Here is a 15,113-nt window from a genome sequence, read left to right as displayed (position 1 = left end):
GAGGTTGAAGCCCAGCCAGATGCAGTAATAGGTAAGTTTTGGTTAAGTCATTTACTACAATCGTTCTTTTTGATACTGGTTCATCGCATTCATACATATCAAGGGGATTTATGGATAAGTATAAACTGCCCACCAAAGTTCTTAGTACACCTATGTTAGTGAGCTCGCCAGGAGCGGAGTATATGGCAAGCCAAGGATGTTTTCAGATGCCATTGACCATAGGTAGGCATGTTTTCCCCTCAGACCTGATAATTTTGGAGATGCAAGGTTTGGATGTGATTCCGGGTATGGATTGGCTATCGATGTATGGAGGAAACATCGACTGCGCCAGTAAGTCGATTTTGCTCACCACCCCAGAAGGGAGAAGGATTAAGTATGTATCCCGGCATGTGCCGAAGAGGGCTCAAGTAAATTCCTTATCAGGAGTTGTATAGGAGGAAGTACCAGTGGTGAAGGATTTCCCGGATGTATTTCCATAAGAGTTGCCAGGCATGACACCGGATAGAGACATTGACTTTTTGATCGAGCTTTTGCCAGGTACAGGGCCAATATCTAAGAGACCGTACAGGATGCCCGTGATTTGGAGGAAATTAAGAAGCAGATTAAGGAGTTACTAGATAAAGGCTATATTCGCCCAAGTTCGTCACCTTGGCGATCACCAGTGCTTCTAGTGGAGAAGAAGGATGGATCGTTGAGGATGGTTGTTGATTATCGTGGATTGAATGAAGTAACGATCAAGAACAAGTACCCACTGCCGATGATCAATGATTTGTTTGATCATCTGCAAGGAGATAAAGTGTTTTCCAAGATCGATCTGCGATCAGGGTACCACCAACTGAAGATTCGAGAGCAGGATATACCTCAGACAGCTTTTACCACAAGGTATGGGCTATATGAGTATACCGTTATGTCATTTGGCCTGACTAACACACCTGCCTATTTCATGAACATGATGAACAAGGTGTTTATGGAGTTTTTGGATAAGTTCGTTGTGGTGTTCATTGATGACATTCTGGTCTACTCGAAGAATGAAGAGAAGTATAAAGAGCATTTGCGTTTGGTACTTGGTAAGCTCAGAGAAAACCAGTTATATGCCAATTTCAGTAAGTGTGAGTTTTGGTCGAAGGAAGTTGGATTCCTTGGACATGTTATATCCGGAGAAGGAATAGCAGTAGATCCCACCAAAGTTGTCACTGTGACAAATTGGGAGGCACCCACGTCAGTTGGAGAGATCTGGAGTTTTCTTGGACTAGCAGGATACTACCGGAGGTTCATTGAGAATTTCTCAAAGATTGCAAAACCCATGACGGAGTTGTTGAAGAAGGACACCAAATTCAAATGGACTGGGGAATGTGAGGCCAGTTTCCAGGAGTTGAAGAAACGTTTGGTTACATCACTAGTGTTGATTCTGCCAGATCAACGCAAGGATTATGAAGTGTATTGCGATGCTTCTCGTCGAGGACTTGGAGCCGTACTTATGCAGGAGGGAAGAGTTGTTTCATATGCCTCATGACAGCTTAAACCCCATGAGTTGAACTATGCTAGCCATGATTTGGAGTTAGTAGCCGTAGTGCATGCGTTGAAGACTTGGAGACATTTTCTCATCAGAAACCATTGCGAGGTATACACGGATCACAAGAGTTTGAAGTATATCTTCACGCAGAAGGAGTTGAATCTCTGGCAGAGGAGATGGTTGGAGCTCATTAAGGATTATGATATGAAGTTGCATTATCATCCCGGAAAGGCTAACGTAGTAGCCGATGCGTTGAGCCGCAAGAGTCATGACAATACACTCATGAACGGAGAGTTACCCAAGGAGTTAGCAGAGGATCTTCGTGAGCTATGTTTGGAGATAGTTCCGAGAGGCTATGTAGCAGCGTTGGAGATTTAGTCTACTTTGATGGATAAGATCAGAGAAGCTCAGAAGATGGACAAGGAGATTGCCGATATAAAGGAAAGGATGAGCAAAGGAAAGGCTAAAGGATTTCGTGAGGATGAGCATGATACCTTATGGTTTGAGGACTGCGTATATGTGTCAAATGATCGGGAGATCAGGAAGCTGATTTTGCAGGAGGCCCATGATTCGCCCAGGAAATACCAAAATGTATATGGATTTGAAGGACATTTCTGGTGGACCGGAATGAAGAAGGATATTGCAGAGTATGTAGCAGTTTGCGATGTATGTCATAGAGTGAAGGCAGAACATCAGAAGCTAGCTGGATTGTTACAGCCATTGCCGATACCCGAATGGAAGTGGGATAAACTAGGCATGGACTTTATCACAGGATTGCCCAGGACTCGTTCAGGCTATGACTCGATATGGGTTGTAGTTGATCGTTTGACGAAGGTAGCACATTTCATCCTAATTAAGACCACTTACACCCGTGCTAAGTTGGCAAAGATATACATGACCAACATTGTATGTTTGCATGGAGTTCCGAGGACCATTGTATCAGATAGAGGAACCCAGTTTACCTCAATGTTCTGGAATTAGTTGCACGAAACTTTGGAAACCAGGCTAGAGTTCAGTACAGCCTTTCACCCGCAGACAGATGGACAGACTGAGAGAGTCAATCAAATTCTGGAGAACATGTTGAGAGCTTGTGCGCTAGACTATGGATCTAGTTGGGACGACAATTTGCCTTACACAGAGTTCTCTTACAACAACAACTATCAAGCCAGTTTGAAGATGGCGCCTTTTGAAGCTTTGTACGGAAGGAGGTGCAGGACACCGTTGTTGTGGGATGAAGTTGGAGACCGTCAGTTGTTTGGACCAGATTTGATTGAAGAGTCTAAAGAGAAGGTTAAGCTGATTCGCGATAGACTCAAGGTAGCCCAGTCCAGGCAGAAGAGTTATGCAGATTCTAAACGCAAGGAGACAGTTTACGAAGTCGGAGACAGAGTGTATCTTCGTGTATCACCACTTCGAGGAGTGAAGCGTTTTGGAGTTAAGGGGAAGTTAGCACCACGCTTTGTGGGACCATACAAGGTTTTGGAACGTATGGGAGAAGTTGCTTACAAGTTGGAATTGCCCGAAGTATTGTCAGGAGTTCACGATGTGTTCCACGTTTCTCAGTTGAAGAAGTGCCACGCAGAGATGGCCGATATCCCTCTGAGAGATACAGTGCCACTGGAAGCGATTTAGCTGGATAGCGATTTGACCTACGAGGAGAAACCAGTCAAGATTCTTGAGTTTGCCAGCTGAGTCACACGCAGTAAGGTTATCAAGTTTTGCAAGGTTCAGTAGAGCCACCATACCGAAGATGAAGCCACCTGGGAACGAGAGGAAGACCTACGGAAGGATCACCCTCACCAATTTTCTAGCCAACCCGAAACTCGAGAGCGAGATTCATCTTAAGGGGGTAGGTTTGTAACATCCCAAATTTTCAATTTGGAATATTATACATTAGGTCATCATTTCATATCATTATTTTATTGCATTTTGGCTTGATCCTAGAAATTCTACGCAACTCAAGAACCCATGGAGAGAGATGGGAATTTCGTTATTTCCATATTTGAGTTTTCTCAAATTTTGTAAAGAGGATCGTTTGATTTTAATTATTTTCTCTTTGAATATTTCTTTTATGAAAATAAAAGAGAGAGGATAAAATGACTTCCTCAAAATAAAGAAATATTGGAGATTTAATATTAAAATCAAATAAGATTTTATTCGGAGTTTTATTGCTATTTTATTTGAATTAGGAAAAATATGTGTTTTCCAAATTGTATTAGAATCCCAAATAAATGTTTACCTTGTCCGGTAGAGTTTTAGAGGACGGGGAAAATTTCTTTCAGAATTTTTGGAGTCCGTGTAGTATTTATTTTCTTTGTTTTTATGCACCGGAATATTTAAAAAAACGCCAACCGACTTAGTCGGGCTGTGCCTGACTAGGACTCGCCCTGCCGGCCTATAAAGCCAGAGGCCGCGACCCCGAGCCCACCAGCGGCCCCGCCCCGCCGAACCCTAGCCCCGCGCCGCCCGAGCCGCCGCCGCCGCCCGCCGCCCGCCGGCCGCTAGCCCGCGCTGCCGCCGTGCCCCGCCGCCGTCGTCGTCGGAGCCGCCGCCTCGCCTCGCCTTGCCGCTCCGCCGCAAGCCCCGCCGCCACCGGAGTCGCCGGACCCCGCCGGACCCGAGGTAGCCGCCGCCGGTTTTTCGTTAGAAACCGATCGGTTCTTTTATAAACCCTAGTTTCATTTTTTTTATTTTATCGGTTTAGATCGGTTTTATATTTTTTTTGTTTAGCTTTTTAGCGAATGCCCGTTCGTTCGTTCGTTTTAACGAATGATTTTCACCATTTAGCCGCAGACAGCGAACGTTCGTTCGTTAGCCTGTTCGTCAGTTTTCTTTTCCATGGTTTTTCCGCGATTATTTTTTATCGCGATTTCTGACCCGATTTTTGTTTTAGTTTAACTTTTGGCTCGTTTATCGAAATCAGGCGATTCAAGCACCTAGAGTTTCTTTTCGAAGCCCTCTTTCTGTTTAATCAACTTAAACAAGTTTTTGCTACTGTAAAATTTGACTTTAGTCAAGATTAGTAAACGAAGCTTGTTTCTTTCACAGTTTGAGTTTCGTTGCTTCGTCTGATTTGATTATTTTTGCAAACTGGAGTTCTTAAGTTGAACTTTCTGGTTAGATCTCTTATTTGAGTTTTATCCGTGCTTCTTGTTGAGTGCTTATTGTATGCTTGTTTGTTTGCGATAGAGTACTTGGAGTGCGAAGCGTGCTACTACGAGTCTCTAGGTTTCACGGATCATCAGCAAGGCAAGTAACACTTTGATCATACATCTTTACTACCCAGTTTTATTGCATTAGATCAATCCTCAAACAATTGCATGATTAGGATCTGATTAATATGTGGGTTTTGGGAAGTAGATGAGGTAGTACCTATTGTCCTGTTTATTACCAAACCTTTGGGAGTTACTTCTACGTTGCTTATATTGCTATGATATGCTTGTAGACGTGGATTGGGTGAGTGTATCCATGACAGACGTGAGTATTGTTAATTAATGGTTAACTTAAGGTGGCTACTTTAATACACATCTGGGTGGATTGAGGCACCTGGGGAACCCAGTGTTTCCTGTATTTTTGGAAATCCCGGGGTACCGTGTGATTCTCCTATGGACTGACACCCAGACTCAAAGGGATCATAAGATTGTTCATGCTAGAAACTTCCATGTGAAGCCACATGCCATTATGGGCTCTGGCATAGTTGAGTAAGTTGTGGGAAACCTTTCCATGATGGGCTAGCAGATGTAGGGGATTGTAGGTGTACCGGCCTATCTATCGGTTAAGGGGATCTCTTCGGAAAGACTGTGTCTCGGTCATCCGTTTCTCAAACATCATGTGGTGCGAGAAATCCAACGGAGGAGATCGAGTCTTGTGGGGAAAAGTGCGCAAACCTCTGCAGAGTGTAAAAACTAATCATGGTTAGCCGTGTCCCCAGTTATGGACATCTTGAGTATCTAGTTCTTGGATTATCATGTGGATCTCATCACTCTTAATATAATTTGATTGGGTTTAATGATGATGCTTAATTGGGATTGAGTTGGCTGAACCTTATCAATGTTTAATAACCACCATGATAGTTAAATAAAATTTATTCCTTTGTTGTAGGAAAAAAATTGGTTTTCCGCAAAACATATTAACCATACAGCCTCCACCAGCGAATATGCATGTAGTGATAGCATTATTCTGTTCATTACTCTCTTGTGTTACCTTGCCAACACATTCCATGTGCTGACCCATTTTTGGGCTGCAACGTTCATGTTGCAGACTTTTCAGACGACGAGTAAGGTGCCTTAGGTCATGATCTTTCACTCAGTGATCCCGTTGGAGTTGATGGACTCACTTTATCTTCCAAGCCTTCCGTTGTTATCGTATTAGATGGCCTTAAATCATATTTATTGTAATAAGTTCTCTTTTGAGACATTCGATGTAATAAGCGTGTAATTGCTACTCTGTTATAAATCCTTCAAGTACTGTGCGTGTCAGCATTACCGATCCAGGGATGATACTGATGCACAGAGATCAGCCTGTTTGAGGTCTGGTCGCTACAATATCAGTTACTAGGATTTCCAATGAAACCATATATCATCTGATTCAATCAAACAAAGCACTTTAACAATCTCCAGCCATCCATTTATTTTAGAAAACACAAGACTGGATAATTCCTCATTTTTTCTATATAAAAGTTGGGTTAAGGGTTTAGGATCGAGCACCGAAGTCCTCCATGCGCGCACGCACGTAACCATGAATATGTGCATGCATGCCCAGGTGCTCGAAATGTTAGTTACCATAAGCAAGTAAGAATAAAATGCAGACAAATCTAACTATCGATCATGCATGGGTCCGTCTTAGTCGGGGGATTGGAGAAACACGAATTTGGCTGTGATCTTCGGAAAGGTTGCATCCTTGTTTTATTTTTCTGGGCACGAGATAACACAAGCGGTCACCACATATATGTTGAACGACAGATAGCAAGCACTTGCTCTAAAAATCACCAAACACATGCTAACCTGAAGTGATTTCGAAACAAAGTTTTTGGGAAAACAAACCACTCAAAAATGAAGGAGGAAGGAGATGTGGGAAAACTAATCGAGTGAAGCTAAAGGCGTATTATTTTTACAAGAATACACAAGTAGGAGGACGGTCGCCACTCTGGCTAGGACGTGGTGGGCGAATGGAGGAAGGACGCCGGCGAGTGGCAATGACTCCTCGCGCACAGAAAGCACATAGGGAGAGGGGGCGAGCCCGAGCCCATGGACAAGGGGAGCACCAATATAATAATTAGATCATTGATGGCGCGCGTTGCAGTGCCCCTGCATTTTTCCAATGAAATTATATGATTTTAATAAATATAGTCATAAAACATGCTGTTGGAAAACATACTGCCAGAAAAACATCGACAATTACATTTGTAAATTGCCTATATATTGGACAGCAATATAAAATAGCCAAGTACAGAAATCAGTTTTTTTAAAACTTGGTTCTTAACTTGAATTTGCATCAAGTTTAGGTCTCACCTGTGAGGGGTTTGAATCGGGAGTTTGGGATGTTGCTGGATATTCCTTTTTTGTAATCGATCATTATTAAAGGAGCATCATAGATGATTTACCCTTGTATTGTAAAAAGTTGCATCATCGAAAGAACAAAACATACACATGATAACGTTGGGTGATGTAAACATGCATTGCAACAACTTTGTTAGATAATAACGAGAATAAACAAGACACGAGAGCACACGGATTTTTATGTGGAAACCCTTGCGGGAGAAAACCACGAATGCATGAAGGCGCAATCACTATGAGGAGGGGTATTACAAGCACGAGACGACAGACCGTCTTAGGTGCGACTACATGGGATATATATGAGGGCAATACATAAGAGTCCTTGGAGGACAAGTAAACGAGTTATACTCGTACGCGTCGGTACCAACGTAAAGGCCCACACCGTATGTACTACATCTAGTCCAATACGGTATAATTTGGATCACAATTTAACAATCTCCACCTTGAACCGAATTCCCTCCAGTAGTCGAAGAAAGTGAATAACTCCATCCAAATCAGTATAAACACCTTGTGCGTCAAAGTCCATAGGACTAGTGAGAAATACCAACTAAGCCTGAGCAAAGCTCAAACTTATTGGTAGGAACTGGCTTTGTCATCATGTCAGCAGGATTATCATGAGTACTTATCTTGCATACCTTCAAATTGCCTTCAGCATCAACATCTTGAATATAATGAAATCTGACATCAATGTGCTTTTGTCCTCATGATACACTGGATTCTTTGTAAGATATATGGCGCTTTGACTGTCAGAAAATATGGTAGGGCAAGATGAATCTCCACAAAGCTCAGTGTACAAACCTCTCAACCAGATAGCTTATTTGCACGCCTCAGAAATAGCCATATACTCGGCATCGGTAGTGGAACATGCCACAATAGACTGCAAAGTTGCTCTCCAACTCACAACACAACCACCAATGGTGAAAACATAACCTGTGAGTGATCTTCTCTTATCCAAATCACCAGCAAAATCAGAATCAACAAAACCAATAAGTCCATCTCTAGTTTTCCCAAATTGTAAATAAGCATTAGAAGTACCTCGTAGGTATCTGAAAATCCACTGAACTACTTTCTAATTCACTTTTCCAGGATTAGCCATGTATCTACCGACAACACTCAATTCATATGATAAATCCGGACGAGAACAAACCATGGCATACATAAGTGAACCAACAACACTCGAATAGGGAACTCTAGACATGTACTCAATATCTGCATCTGACTTAGGACATAAAGCTGATGATAATTTGAAGTGTGCAGCTAATGGAGTACTTACTGGCTTGGCATTATGCATATTAAAATGACGAAGAACTTTATCAATATATCCCTTGTGACTTAGATATACTTTTCCAGATGGTCTATCTCTGGATATTTCCATGCCAAGTATTTTCTTTGCTGCACCCAAATCCTTCATCTCAAATTCATTACTCAATTGCTTCTTTAGTTCATTAATCTCTGACATACTCTTTGCAGCAATTAGCATATCATCAACATAAAGGAGCAAATAAACAGTTGAACCATTGACAGTTTTCAAATAAACACAAATATCATAATTAGACATTTTGAAACCTTGAGAGAGCATAAAGGTGTCAAATCTCTTGTACCACTGTCTAGGGGATTACTTCAATCCATACAGAGACTTCTTTAACTTACAGACAAGCTTTTCTTTTCCAGGAATAACAAACCCTTCAGGTTGTTCCATATAAATATCCTCTTCTAATTCTCCATGTAAAAATGCAGTTTTAACATCCAATTGTTCAAGCTCAAGATCATGCATGGCAACAATACTGAGTAAAGTGTGAATAGAGCTATGCTTCACAACAGGAGAAAAGACTTCGTTATAGTCAATACCTGAAATCTGACTGTAACCTTTAGCAACTAACCTTGCTTTATATCTTGTCTCATCATTAGGAGAAACACCTTTTTTCCTCTTGAAAACCCACTTGCAACGAATAGGTTTCTTCTCTATAGGTAATTTTACTAAATGCCAAGTGCCATTCTTTTCAAGTGATTCCATCTCATCATGCATAGCGGTCAAACACTTATTACTATCAACAGAAATAATAGCCTCGAAATATGAACAAGGTTCAGCATTACCTTTAATTTCTTCTGCAACAGATAAAGCAAAAGAAACAATATTGCACTCTTCAATTAACCTGTTAGGTTTATTAATACCCCGCCTAACTCTGTCATGTGCAAGATTCCAACTAGGCGGAACAATAGGCTGATTTGGAGTGGGAGTGACTTGATCATCATTAACGACGGGTTCATCATGTGCATCAACAATTTCATTACCAGATGTATCACCTGAATCAATAACATGCTCCACCTGAATAGTAGGTTGCTGAATAGTAGGCTCTTGTTCACTCTCAACAGGAACATTAGTAGATGAAACATCATGTAACATAGCAGTTTCATTAAAGACAACATTTCTGCTAATAACAACCTTCTTGGTTTTAGGATTCCACAATTTATAACCTTTAACACCAGACTTATAACCAAGAAAGATGCACTTAACAGCCCTAGGCTCCAATTGTCCATTATCAACATGAGCATAAGCAGTCCAACCAAAAACTCTCAACTGTGAATAATCAGCAGGTGAACCAGACTGTACCTCAATTGGAGTTTTCTTATTAAGAGCAATAGATGGTGAACGATTAATAAGATAACAAGCAGTGGAAGCGGCCTCAGCCCAAAAACGCCTATGCAAACCTGCATTGGACAACATGCAACGGGCTCTGAAAATAATGGTCCTGTCCATACGCTCGGCAACACCGTTTTGTTGAGGAGTATAAGGAACGGTGTAATGTCTGACAATGCCTTCAGACTTACAATAATTTTTAAATTGCTTAGAACAGAATCCCATACCATTATCAGTGCGAAGTATCTTTACCTTCTTTTCAGTTTGTCTTTCAATCATAATCTTCCACTCCTTAAATGCTGAGAATGTTTCATATTTATGCTTCAAGAAATAAGGCCAAACTTTTTTCGAATAATCATCAATAATAGTCAGCATGTAACTAGCACCACCTAGTGACTTCTTGCGAGATGGTCTCCATAAATCAGAATGGACATAGTCAAGAATACCTTCCGTTGTATGAGTCGAAGTGTTGTACTTCACCCTCTTGTGCTTGTCGAAGATACAATGCTCAAAAAATTTCAATTTACCAGGTTCATATCCATCAAGAAAACCTCTCTTATTTAACTCTTCTAAACCAAGTTCACTCATATGTCCAAGACGCATATGCCAAAGGTTAGCAACATCACAATCAGAATTCTTTGAAATAACTAGAGTAGCGTTACCTGAAATGGTAGAACCTCGAAGGTAATAAAGACCATTGGTCGAACTTAAGTCACCTTTCATCACAACAAGGGAGCTTTTGGTGACCTTCAAAACACTATCTCCACCTGAATACTTGTACCCCTTTGCATCAAGTGCACTAACAGAGATAAGATTTCTATTCATCTTCGGAATATACCGAACATCTGTCAAAGTTCTGATCGTACCATCAAACATCTTAATTCGAACAGAACATATGCCTTCAATCTTGCATGGTGAATTATCAAAACCCAAAATGGAACCAGCAGAAGTAGTGGAATCAAAAGTAGTAAACCAATCTCTATGCGGACACATATGAAAAGTGCATGCACTGTCAAGTACCCACTCATCATTCGTCTCAGCACATCCAGCAATAACGATAAGAGCATCATCGGAACTATCATCACGAGCAACGTTAGCAGAATTGTCACCTTGTTTGTTACCTTTTCTCTTTTTCTTGTTCTGCAAGTTGAAACACTCTAAGATGTCATGCCCGTCTCTCTTACAATATCTGCAATATTTCTTGTCTTTGGATTGCGACCGGCCCCTGTGGTCGTTCTTACTTTTGCCTTTGTTTCCATTATTGGAGTTCTTCTCCTTTGTCCTGCCACGAACAGATAATCCCTCGGCTTGGGATGAACTCGAACCATCATGAGGCACCATTAATTTCATCTTCTCCTTAGAGTTCAAAGCTTCATAAACTTCATTGAGTGTGAGAGTATCACGACTGTATAATATGGTCTTTCTAAAATTGGTATAAGAACTTGGCAGTGAATAAAGTAACATGAAAGCAGTATCTTCCTCTTCATACTTAACCTCCATTGCAGCTAGATCAGATACGATCTCTTTAAATTCTGAAATATGATTCAAAACATTACCTCCCTCGGGTAACCTGTGCAGGAATTATTTTTGCTTCAGATGCATCTTACTGGTGAGATCTTTTGTCATGCAAATCCCTTCCAGCTTTAATCATAGAGTGGCGGTAGTTTTTTCGCTCAAAACTTCTTGCAAAATATTATTATACAAATGGAGTTGAATTTTTGACAAAGCCTTACGATCAATTCTTTTCTCCTCATCAGTCTAGTCCTGAATTCGGTTCTTCCCAAAACTATCCAGTGCTTCATCATAGTCTGTCTGTGCCAATAATGTCCGCATCTTGACTTGTCATAGGGTAAACCTTGTGTCACGGTCCAGCGGCGCAAGATCGTACTTCATGAAAGCCATGAGTAGATAAATCTGTATACACAAAGTAGTACAAGCCGTAGAAAAATTCTTGATAGAATTTAATATGCGGAGCAGACAAAAAACAGGGTAAATAGCACCTGGATATTGTATAAGCAGTGGACGTAGCAAGTACTAATAAACTAGTACTAGTCTCACGACAGGTACTGTAGCCTCGTAATCTCAAGTGAGTAGCAGCAGTAGCTGCGGTAGGCCTGATGTGAAGCAGCAGAAAAAACAAATTGATCTGGTACCTCGGGACTTAACTGGAGCAGCAGCGGGATTTGGTGGATCAGACGACAACGGCTGCGGCCTAGGGTCTTGTGTCCGTATATCTCGGCCGATCGGTGTTGCCGCTTCGGATCCAAACACGAGCCACAGAGATACAGGCAGAATCTGTGGCGGAAACTCCCGTCGTCTCGGCGACAGAGGCGATCGGACGAAGCGCGTCCGGCGGCGCCCGGGACAGACGCTAACCCTAATTCTCTCGTCTCAAAAAATCTCGTATCTGCAACCTCAGCTCTATATACCACTTGTTAGATAATAACAAGAACAAACAAAACATGAGAGCACATGAATTTTTACATGGAAACCCATGCGGGAGAAAACCACGGACGCACGAAGGCGCAATCACTATGAGGAGGAGTATTACAAGCACGAGACGACATGCCGTCTTAGGTGCGACTACATGGGGTATATATGAGGGCAATACATAAGAATCCTTGGAGGACAAGTAAACGAGTTATACTCGTACGCGTCGGTACCAACACAAAGGCACACACCATATGTACTACGTCTAGTCTAATACGGTATAATTTGGATCACAGTTTAACAAACTTTGGATAAACCAGCCATGGAGATGGGCAGTATATACAGAATAGTGTTCGGGATGACTTGGTAGTTATATAAGAACACGAAGTAGGCATACATAGGATACTATTATAATGTAAAGATTTGTAGTACACTCCTGTAGAAGAAAAAGCAAAGATTGTTCGAAAATTGTTTGTACTCCATCCTTTAAAATGGAAAGCTTATTTGATATGCAACAAAAATAAAACCCGAGCATGGTGTAATTTCTCTCTGAAACTAAATAAGTACATGTAGGTGCCCGTCCAATCACAAAGAACATTAACTTGTGCAATCTACATATAAACTAAGACCAAATACCTCATGGAAATAAGAAAAGAAAAAAATGTACAGATGATTTTGCAGGTCCGTGCTGAAGAATCTGGGTAAACAGAGGAGGGCTCACTTCCTTCCTAAACCGTGATTTCGACTTTTCTCAGGAGCTCCCAAGAAATAAATTAATGTGACATTGGATGACTTAAAGAAGCAGATAACCATCCTCGTTGTGTATGCCAGATTCGAACACAGCCAGATCTTCTCGCAGCACACAGCCGCCGCCTTCCTCAGGTCTTCTTGCTCCCCTCCAGATCTCATCCTTCCTCTCCGTCACCGCCCCCCCTCCCCCCCCCTTCCCCCCGCGTGCGGGCGGCCGAGGGGCCCCAACCTTAGCCGCCGGTCACTCCATATCCTATCCCTCCCCTCCGCCGCCGCTGGAGGAAGAAGTCGGGCTAAGCCCGGGCGGCTGACGGTGGTGGCGGAGGAGCCTCTCCTTCTCACACGCGAGGATGGCGCGGGGCTCCCGGGCGAGCGGAAGTGCGCCCGCAGATCCGAGTTTCCACGGCGGTGGCTCGATCCCGGCGGCGAGCGGCGGCGGATGACTAGTAGTGGAGCAGCTGCATCTAGCCGCGGCGCTATGACACCTTGGATCGGTGGCGGCGTGGAGAGCTTTGGTGGGCTGGTCAGCTGCGGGCATCGTTGGCCCTCTAGTCAGATCTAATCTGGCCAGAGTGGCTTGCTCGCTCGCTCCGCGGTGGCAAAGATCGGTGGTGGTCCGTGCTCACGATGCGAGACGGAGGTTCGTCGAGCGGATCCGGGTGAAAACCTTGTTCTCGGCTCGTTGCCAAGACCGGCGATGGCGGCTCTCTTTTGTGTCTTTACCTTCTTGAAGGCATCGCCGTGGAGAAGGTCCAGACCTCTATCTGCTACCTCCGGAGAAACCCTAGATCAGTTGATCGGATGACGACGGCGCTCTGGTGTCGTTTTCTCCTTGGGGGTGTCATTCTTGAAGGTGTACACGGGCTCGAGGGACCAGTGGATGGCTTCTTTGGTGGAGCGGTGCTTCATCTTACTCATTGATGGCGGCGTGGCGCAGTTGAGACTCGGTGTTCGATGCACGGAGATGGACTCGTGCAGGAGAAGGACGATGTCTGGCGTCATGGTGGCATCGATGGCAGAGAGGCCTGGCAAGGTCCGGGTGTAAGTGTCTACTCTAAAGATTGATTGGTGGAAGACGGCGGCGACAACACATGAGAGTGCCTCGAACCGGGTTGTACCCCAAATCAGTATGTGGCTCGGTTGGGGCCTCCGGCTTTAGATGTTAGGCTTTGGTGCTATGTTCGTTTGGTATTAGGCTCGGACTATCGGCACCCCTTCGTTAAGTGGTTAGAAGTAGCGATAGTTGTTGCTAAGACGGTGCCTTCATACAAACTGATGTACTACTTTGTAAGGTCTTTATGAATAATTAATAAAATCGCTGCATGCATCGTTCAGATGCAGAGACCGGGGTAATCCTCCTTTTCTAAAAAAATGCCAGCTTGTAATATAATTGTTGCACAACTGTTTGGAAAGATGTTTGACGTATGTACTGATTTCAAGAGGTGAAGATAGAAATTAAACATGAGCAATCCTACTGCATGTTGTTTAATTAATTAAGAAAGATCACCCTTTGCATCTCAAGAAGATGGGTTTCCAGCCGTCACAGCCGGGCTCACCACACCAGCCACCGCCGCCCGAACGACCAGTGCGACTCCCGACTCACGTGGCCGCCTCCAACACGTACGATCATCTGCTCCTCTGCTTCCTTCCATGGAAACCACGCATGGCTGTTTCCGCATCGGCCGAGCTGCCTCCATCTCTCCACTACACCATGCACCAGAATTCCCTACCGATGTTTGTTGGGAAAAATCAGTATTGCTGACCGACAGTCTACCAAAAAAATTTCTAACGGATTGTTGGTCAGGAAATCTCTATGGAGCGACCCACTGTCGGTTGGGAATACTATAGCATACGTCGTCCGACGGTCGGTCGGGAATTCTTTTATGGCCCACAAATCATCGGTCGGGAAATAACGCCGACCAACAATCGAACGCTAAATGGGTCACGCGCGCAAACAGCCAAAAGTTTAGCGCCAATAACCGGCTCAACCCGCGAAGATTTCGCCTCCAAAATCAATAGCTCCTCGTTTTGTTCCCCTCGCACGCGAAAAGTCAGCCAAATCCCTAGCTCTTAGTACCACACGCGCGCCGCCTGGGCCTCCCGGTGGTCCGTGGTCGATCTCGCGCCGTCGCACCGCCCGGGGCTATCGCCGGTCGATCCCACCCCGCCCTGCCTCTGCAGCGCTGCCCCACGCCGTCGTCCCTCTGTCGCGCCGTTCCAGCGCCAC

The sequence above is a fragment of the Triticum aestivum genome, chromosome 3A (assembly GCF_018294505.1).
Source record: "Triticum aestivum cultivar Chinese Spring chromosome 3A, IWGSC CS RefSeq v2.1, whole genome shotgun sequence".
Taxonomy (NCBI): Eukaryota; Viridiplantae; Streptophyta; class Magnoliopsida; order Poales; family Poaceae; genus Triticum; species Triticum aestivum.
The sequence above is the reverse complement of the archived record's forward strand: the minus strand, read 5'-3'. Positions refer to the sequence as shown.